Below are 9,863 nucleotides of genomic sequence, written 5' to 3'. Positions count from 1 at the left end.
CTGGACGGGGGCGGCTTCCCAGTCACTGCTCCCGGTCTGGTGAATGCCGGCTAGTTCAATCCCCAGTGGAGCGAACCATTGTAAGCCCAACAAGCTGGGCCGGTCTTGATCTACGATGGTAAGAGGCAGAGTTGCTGTGTGGTCTTTAAAGGAGACCTGGACGTGGCGGGACCCGGCAACGGGAATTCGGTTTCCCTGATAGTCCCTTAATATGACTTTCTGGGTGCTGAGGTCTTGACGATGGATGTCAGGGATCAGCTGTTTGAAAGTCCTCCACGAGACCATTGATAGGGATGAACCCGAGTCTACTTCCATTACGCATGGACGATTCTCTATGGTGACCCTCACTCGGATCTTCCTTGCATCCAAGGATGAGGTGTGACCGATGGTGATGGTTTGATGCGTCTCTTCTCGTCTAGCTGACGCAGCAGGTGCTCGATTTCTGTAGTGATAGTGGTTCCATTGGTGATTCAGGCGATCCCGGTTCACGGGTGGGCTGCCCGTAGTTTGGCGGGAGTTGTTCTCTCTACGGATTGGACTTGACCCTCGCTCCTGCAGACCCTTGCGATATGGCCCCTCTTTCCACAGGAACGGCAGAGTGCGTCGAGGAATTTGCAATCAGCTCGCGGGTGATTTGCCCCACAACGGCGCATTGGCGCGAAGGTTTTTGGCTTCGCTGGTCTCGCTGGTCGCGCTCTGACCGGAGTCGGTTTACCTCTTCTTCCTCATCCCCTATCCGATGGGGATTCGAGGTCTTCATGGTGCGCCGTTGTTGAGTGCTTTTCTGGGAAAGGCGAAGTATCATTAGCGAGTTGACGAAGCGGTGCGTTGGTGCGGCACATTCGAGCGGCCGACTTCCTGGTTGCCTCTGCTGCAGTAGCGTCAGCGATGACATCTGCAAGATCGATGTCCCCTTTGGCCATGATCTTGCTCTGTGCCGTGTGGTCATCTAATCCCAGAGCTATGCGGTCTCGCATAGCTTCTTCGAGGTTTGAGAAACCACAGAGTCCACCTAGGTTCCGGAGGTCAGTGATGAAGTCTCCAACGCTCTCGCCCTTCCGTTGGTCCCTCTGGTAAAATTCGTGTCTTCTGATGAGGATTGGCACCGCGGGTGCATAATGAGCCCGAAGAATAGGAGCGAGGTTATCCCAATCCATTGACTTAACCTCTGCAGGCTTTGCAAGTTTTGACTTAACCTCTGCAGGCTTTGCCTTGGCCATTTTGAAAACGGCAGGCCCGCAATGGGTCAGGAAAACCACTCGTTTCTTGCCAGGCGAAGCGTCCTTCAGGTTGTTGGTCTCCAAAAACATCTGGAACCTGTCCATATACGAGTCCCAGTCTTCGTTAGCCGGGTCAAATGGAGCAGGTGGTATGGCGCCGCTGGCCATCTTGCCGTTGTTGACGCTCTTTCAGCCCACGTGCTCTGTTCGGTGCACAGCGAGTGCTCAGTTGGCTCTATTGTCTCCGCATCCCATCCTCGTCGCCAGTGTTAGATCTGGAGGAGTGGGCGCAATAACGGAGACACGGCATCGGGTAGTGACACAACTCTTTAATAGTGACTTCAGAACAGAGCAACCAACTTGGGCAGCAGCAGCTCTTTTATAGAGCTGGCTGCTGCAATAACCAATGAGCGAGTTTAACCGCACTTAGTCTTCCAATCCGGGATGGCCGCTGTCAGCCAATCAGGTTAGCCGAAGGCAGCCAATCATGATTGCTTATTCGCGGACCAATCCGAACTGCAGGTTTACAAGCCTACAGTTGGAGCGAAACTCGAAGAGTTTTTAATAATGAGTTTATTTAGTTAGTTCGTAACATTATCCATGTTTAATGTAATTGTAGTTAAAGGAAAAATGTTGTTCTTTCCCACTCCTATACAGCCAACCTTTTGAATGTAGTGTGCCTTCTCAAAAGATCTTTGTTCTGCCAGTGTGACATTTGCGTTCTTACAGCTGTGACTAGGAAGAAATTTAAAGAGAAGAAAAAAAACTGTCTCTGCTACATAAACTAAAAGAGTTTAAGCAACCGTGTTAACTGCTCAGCCAGAAAAACCCACAGCTAGGCCTGTTAATACTAAAATGCATTGAAATCTGGAGATTGATTCTCAGTAACTATCTATTCCTCTGGCAGGTTCACAATTTGTTTTAAGAGATGCTATCACTGTGGTCTACTTTGCCAAGAAAGGGTGAATTATGATTCTGAAGTACAGCTTTTTCAAGGCTTCTCTCCCCCACAAAAAAAATCTTTCAATGTAATTTTTTTTAATTTGCTTTCTTCCTTTTGTACAAGGGGATATTTTAGAAGACATAGGAGCACAACTCCCATTCTAAAAAGTCTATGAATGTTTGAGAATTCAACCCATGGATCATAAGTACCAAGAGAACAGAAATCCTGCTTTCAGAGCAAAAACAACTGAAGATGTTAGCTTTCCCTTAGTAATGGGGTCATGTAATCAAAACAGACTGGTCATGTAGTATCTTTACTGACCAAATCTCCTTTGGACTAGTCCTACTCATGAAAAATTCTCTTCAAATTTTTAAAAAGTCACTACAGCTGGGGAAGGAAGTCATTCACACCTGGGTTGAAAAAGGCTGCAATGCTACTGTACAAAAATGTAACCAGTTTTCAGATTGTACAAATAATTTAAATATGATTGAAGTAATATAAATTTCCATTACAAATTAGTCCTTGCCTACACAGTTGGCTCCTGGATTATGGATATAGTTCATAATTCAAACATTCTGAACTTTTCTTTCAAGGACTAAAGAAATTTAGAAATATTTATCTTCTGTGGCGAGATCCATCTGTAGTTGGAATAGACCAGTGAGGAAACTTTCATACCATTTGGATGGAATCTGGAACAATATTAAGACTCTTGAATTGTATATGGAAGGAAGAATATGTTATAGATGCCCTTGGTTTTAAAGAATATTCAAAAGAAAAAGTGACAGAAGAGATGTCTAGTGCATCATTGATGGAAAATTAGGAATAAACCCAATTGGACAAGGGCATAGCTTTTCTTAGAGAAAGCCTACTTCTCCATACTTATTATGTCCTCCCTGCGCTAGCCAGCATCCCATTTAGAGCAATCCAGTTCTTCTACATAAGGAGCGACTAATGAAGCATTTACAGCGGTTCTGTAAGGCTAGTCTTACTATTTGGTGGGTAAAATCACTCAGATTTTCTATTTTTTTTAATTCCAACTTTCAATCAATCTCCTTTTTGTAGGGTCCCTTTACCTGATCTCTCCTTTTTTATTATTATGTAAGGCCACTGCATGAAATAACTTGTTGTTATGAGGACAAATATTTTCAATATTTTCATGTTACCAAATGATATATCTTTGTCCTTGGCCATCCAAATGAAACTATTGAATTTCTGTCCCAGTATCTGGACACTATGAAGGTCTTGATTGTGAAGAACAAGTTGCATTGCTATTTTGCCAAAACTGAATAACTACAGATTCTAGGTCCCTCAGATCTGAGAGCTAAATTGTTACCACCTGGTCCTGGGCAGAGTGGCACTGTCCTCTTTAGACTTGGTGTGCAATTTCAAGAAGATCTGCCTGATTCACATACTCCCATCAGGAAAGCGTGCTGTAGGTTTTCTCCATACACGGCCATCTAATGCAATGTGGGAAGCTTGTCTTTTCAGTGGCTTCCCCTGTTCTCTACAATGATTTCACCCTCATCCACCACCAGAGATACAAAATGTCCCAGCTCTGCTTGTCTTTAAAAGAGAAAACACCACAGGTGTTGAGATAACAATAATTTATCAAATGCATATGCTGTCTGACTTCTAGTAAATAGACAGCTGGCCCTGCTCAACAGAAGGCCCTGCTCACTTCACCCATGCCAATAAATGTAAATAAATTATACTCATAAAAAATAAGAAACAAATTGTCCCTCCAGTGATCAAGTTGGTCCTGACCCTGCTTTCCTTTGTCTTGCTTCTTTGCCAAGGCTTAAGGTCCAAGAGTGTGAAAAAACCATCCAATGTGTTAAAGATTGGGATAATTTTTTGCAGCAGCTGTATTTTAATTTTTGTATTTATTATTGTAATTTTAATATTGTTTAATATTCAGATTGACTTGTTGATTAAAACTAATTAAATAAAATGTCACATTGTTTGAGTTGAGCCTTATAAATCATTTAATTAATAAATATGCTATTTATATGATATCATTAATTATATTAATAGTTCAAAAGATCTTTGAAAGTACATGAAAGAGTGGATATATTGTGCATATGTCACACAAAGATAGCTGCCACTTGCTTTTCTGCTCCCCACATATTCTTCTTTATAGATCCACTTTCAGGGGAAAAAGCTCCTATCTTAATAACTTTAAAAAAATTAAAATCAGAATATAGAGATCTAACCAAACCCATTATCATTACAACTTAATAGCTGGTAATAAAACTGAGAACATTAGCTTCAACAAAAAACAGCAAGAGAGACTTAGTCCATTAGTTGTGAAATGGTTCCAATCATTATTGTGACTCATTGTCTCAAATGTGTTTGGGACAGATGAATGCAAGTGGATATGTGCAGGGTTTAACTTATACAATGTGAGTTGTGTTTTCTATTCAATCAAATCAAAAGTTCCAAATGTATAAGTGAAAGTTATTAGGGGGGAATCTCAAAGATATACATTCATTCCTTTTGAAGTGTGCACATTCTTCAAATTAGACTATTTGCTATGTGCTCAAAATATAGACTCCAGGGGGAAAAAGTGAAATTCCATTCAATACACGTCTCAATTTAAAAATAAATTGTTAGCTAGAGTAATTCTATTACATTAATTTAATCCTATATGTGTACCCTAAAATATCTTAGTTGCATTTAATTCCAGACATTGTTTAGAGATTATAAGCTGTATAACCAACTGGGTTATAAAGACTGAAACAAAGTTAATGCCTTCACCACCATAGCTTTAGTTTAAATAGGGATGTTTTTAAAAACTAAACAGGAAAACAATTACTCAAGTAAGACCCTTCATCTATGTATTATTTCTCCACATAATCACTACCATTCACTATGCCCTTTTTTGCAATGATAAACAAGCTTCTGAAAACCATCAGGAAATAACTCTTCATTTTAAATGCTCAACCAGATACTGATGGCTATTTCCACCTCTTGATCCAAGTCAAAGAGATGCCTACAAAAGTATTTCTTCAATTTTTGGGGAAAGATGGAAATAGCTTAGTGCCAACAATTAATGGCAAATGGATAAACAATGAAATCCAACTGACAATTGCCTTTAGGGTGGCTTATAAGCAGGGGTGGGATTCTACCAGTTAGCACCTTTTCGCTAGAATCAGTTGTTAACATTCTAAGCAGTACAGAGAACCGGTTGTTAGAAGAAATTACTGACCTAATCCTGTAAGGAAGGCAGAAAGGAAACATTCTGGTGTTGCTTACAGAAACTGCCTCTCCATTAACCCTTATTACATTCTTGGCAAGACTACACTTCCTGTCTAGTCAGGAACTTCTCTGGATTATTTTTCCCTCCTTTGCTGGTACTTTGCTTGAGTGGAGTGACCATTCAAAGTTACAATGGCACTGAAAAAAGTGACTTATGACCATTTTTCACACTTACGACTGTTGCAGCATCCCCATAGTCATGAGAGGCAAGGCAAGGAGACGCATGCCTCGATGTGATATGGAGTTGGCCAATAACATGACCACCAAGCCATGTCCACCCAGTCACATGACCACCAAGCCACACCCACCACCTAAGCCATGCCCACAGAATCAGTTGTTAAAAATTTTGAATCCCACTCCTGCTTATAAGTTGTGAGATATAAGGCCTAGCATTGTTGTGTTACATTAAAATTCCCTTCTTGTGCTTCCAAAATCTCTTTAATCATAGTTTTAAAGTTTTCAATATAGTTATCTGAGTTGATATCAGTACCAGGAGTCAAGGAAATTCACATGAATAATGCCACCTGTATCACCCCGACCTATAACATAGAGGTTTTTTTGGTTGTTGTTGAAGTCTGGATTTTGAATTTTTTTCTGCAATTAAAATGTTTGTATTGACATTCTATGAAGTGAAGATTCATTTCTGGATCATAATGATAACCAAAGTTTTGTCATCAATCACAACGTTATGAAGAAATTCCTAATCTTTATCTTTATATCATAATAAATTTGTGGGCAAATTTCAACTGTTCTAACTTCATTTCTGCTAACAGCCTGCAAGAAACCCATGTTGCACAAAATTTTCACCATTGAAGAACATCACTAAGATGATCTACATATTTCTGTGAAACGCCAAGCTTTAGAACAATTTCCCTTTGAGTGATGCGCTGATTGTTCTTAATTATCCACCAACATTTTCATGTAAAATTTAATCAGAATAAAGCTGGAAGGGACCTTGGAGGTCTTCTAGTTCAACCTCCTGCTTAAGCAGGAGATCCTAGACAGACAAGTAACTGTCCAGTTTCTTCTTAAAAACCTCCAGTGATGAAGCACTTACAACTTCTGAGGGCAAGCTGTTAATTGTCCTGTTAGGAAATTTCTCCTTGGTTCCAGTTGCTTCTTAGTTGCTTCTGTCCTTGATTAGTTTCCATCCATTGTTTCTCGTCCTGCCTAAGAGTACTTTGTAAATAAGTTGACCCCTTCCTCTTTGAAAGACCTTTCAAATACTAGAATACTGCTACCGTGTTATCCTACTCCTTATTTTCTCTAGACTAGCCAAACCCAAATCCTGCAACCATTCTTCATATGTTTTAATCTTCAGGCCTAAGATGAATATCTTGGTTGCTGTTCTTTGTACTTTTTCAACATCTTTTTTATAATGTGGTGACCAAAACTGGATGTAGTGTTCCAGATGTGGCCTTACTAAGGCTTTATAAAGCAATGCTAATACTTCACATGAATTTGATTTTATGCTTCTATTTATACAACCAAAGATTGTATAGCTTTTTTGGCTGCTGCTGCACACTGCTGGCTCATATTTAAATGCTCGTCTACTAGGACTCCAAGATCAATCTCACAGTTACTGTTTTTGAGCTAGGTTACACCTAATCTGTACAAATCTGTACTTGTACCTTTGGTTTTTCCTGTCTAAGTGCAGAACCTTGTTTTTCTCTACATTAAATTCCATGTTGTTGGATAGGGTCTATTGTTCAAATCTGTCAAGATCTTTTTGGATCCTGAGCTTGACTTCAGGGGGGTTACTTGTTCTGGCCAGCTTACTATCACCTGCAAATTTGATGAGTTCCCTTTCTATTCCCTCATCTGAATCATTTATGAAGATATTGAAAAGTATTGGACCTAAGACAGAACCCTGTGGCATCCCACTGCTTACTTCCCTCCATGTCAATATCGTACCATTAAGGATGACTCGCTGAGTATGGCTTGTCAGCCAGTTATAAAGCCATCTCATGGTGATGCTGTCTATCCCTGTTTATTGTAACTTCTCAAAGATTATATACTTTATTCTTTCACATATTGTCTACTTCATTGTTGATGAAACGAATCAAACCAATTTGCCAAGTTTACATTTTTGGCGCAGTTATATACAATACTCAAATCAGCAAAATCAATCACAGCATATAACTTAAAGCTCACTGATAAGTACTTATAGCAAACTTCCATTTTAAAATAATAGTACCACAGTACATGGCATGTCAGAACAAAAGAACAGATATTAAACATCAGAGCTTATACATTAGCACTGCCATCTGTTGGTAACATAACATTGAAGCATTACTTTTCATTCAGTGACCCCCTTTATAATTTTTCCAGAAGTTAAGGTGAGGAGAAAACCCTTGTGGAGATATTCTTCTACTCGAAGCTATTTTAACTTTCATGGTCTTTGGATGAACTTTGTTCCTTTGGACATTCCTCTCCTCTCCTCTTTTATTTCACTTTAGCTTTAAAGAATAAGCCAAGAAATTTAAGATCTTATTTTCTTTTCAGTTCCAGATAATTAGCTGCTCATAGTTTGTATCAAAATTAGGCAAATACAATATTAGGAATGTAGTCAGTTGAATTTAACAGATTAAATTTAACTTTGTCAGTCAGTTAAATTCTGGGTGAAAATTTATTTTAAAAGGCATAAAAATACTAACTGCTAATACTAGTATAGCAAATGATGACTGTTCAGCCAAGATCATATCACACATACTGAATCATAACATGACCAACCACATTTTAGCAGAAAGTATTTTGAGAATCCATTTAATTTATGGTTCAATTTACTGTGCAAGCGGTATGTTATGTTAATCACAGTGCAATTAACTACCATGAGTTAGCATGTAGTATTTATGAAAAAAACAATAGACTCCCATTTTGAATGAATTGCCAGGTTATACATTTGGGCTTTGTGATATTTCAAGAGCCCACACAATTTTCCAGGAATGCATTATGTAAGCTGCCTAAAGTTGCTCTAGCTACTGAAGCAAATTTAAGAAGTAAATAAACAAATAGCCAAGGCAAATTGACCAGGGATTATTATGGCTTTTCATACTAGCCATACACACTTTTCAGGCCTAGCTTTTCTATCATGGGATCTGCGAGTACCAGTGTGTAGTAGATATCAAATTCTTTGCCCCACCACATATTTTACATTGATACAAAGGTTGGTTGAAAACAAGAGAAATTGAGTCAAATGATCCCAATAAGCTGTTGTAGAAAATAAAAATGATGCCCAACTATAGTAGTATTTACATATAGCTATAAGCAAGATGTTGGGGAAGTTTCAATCATATAGGTGCTAAGTACTGTTTTCTAGTGAACGATGATCCCTATGGCAGCCTTTCAACTAGCTTCTTTTATAGAAGTGCCAGAAACTGAAAAACTGAAAAATAGAATTGGCAATCTCCATTGACTAGATTTAACCAAAGATAATCACATCATTTGATTAACCAAAGGGGATTACATCACTTAATTAAATTTCACCATACATTTTTTAAAAATGAATTAACTAACCTTTGAAATCTATTATTTCAAAAATAATTCATATAATCCAATTTTATATTTGTCCTGTGCTATGAAGGACAATTTAACTTTATGAAATTTAATGGATTATGATGGACCTGTTAGGAAACTTCTGACATTTTTGGGAAATGTCATTAGTCATTCTGAACTGATTATTTGAATAATTGAACTATGCAATCATTTTGAAAGTGCTTTATTTATATAACTACTTTTATCGACATTCAGTCATTTCAGTGAGCTGTGCTACATTTGTAATCTTTTCTTCCTTTGTTTAGAAATTACTATATTCTCACACAAGTTGTACTGAAAATCTAAAAATAATGAGGTAAATAAACATCTTACACATTTGTACTAAATGGATGGAAATGGGGTTTTAGTTGTATTAAAACATCCATTTAATATAATGTGCGTGTCTCTATCAGTTCAGAAATTTCATTTCTGTTGACAATTTCAATAGATCACAGGAGTAAAAGCTTTCTCTAGAGCAGTGGTGGCTAACTGTTTCGGCACCAAGTGCCAAAACATGAGTGTGTGCATGCGTATGCACACAAGAAACCAGAAGAGCAGCTCCCCAATGCGCACATGCATGGGAGCACTGGAAACTGGAAGCTTAGTTTCCCAGCGTAAGCATGTGCACCAGTTAATTGATCTTCTGGTTTCTAATGTATGCATATGCGAAGACCATGCATGCTGGGGGAGCTGCTTTTCCGGTTTCTGGTGCTCCAGCACATGCAAAGAGCAGCTGACTGGTGAGCACATGCACACTGGAACCCAGAAGAGCAACGGGCAACAGTTGGCGTGCTGGAAAAATGGCTTTGCATGCCACTTCCGGAATGTGTGGCATATATTCGCCATCACGGCTCTAGAAGGATCAGTCCAGGGGTGGGATTCAGCAAGTTCTCACCAGGTTCGGGAGA

Source organism: Notechis scutatus, chromosome Z, assembly GCF_049901735.1.
Source record: "Notechis scutatus isolate UNSWTSFEM ecotype Mainland chromosome Z, rNotScu1.2, whole genome shotgun sequence".
Lineage (NCBI taxonomy): Eukaryota > Metazoa > Chordata > Lepidosauria > Squamata > Elapidae > Notechis > Notechis scutatus.
Note: the sequence above shows the minus strand (reverse complement) of the source record.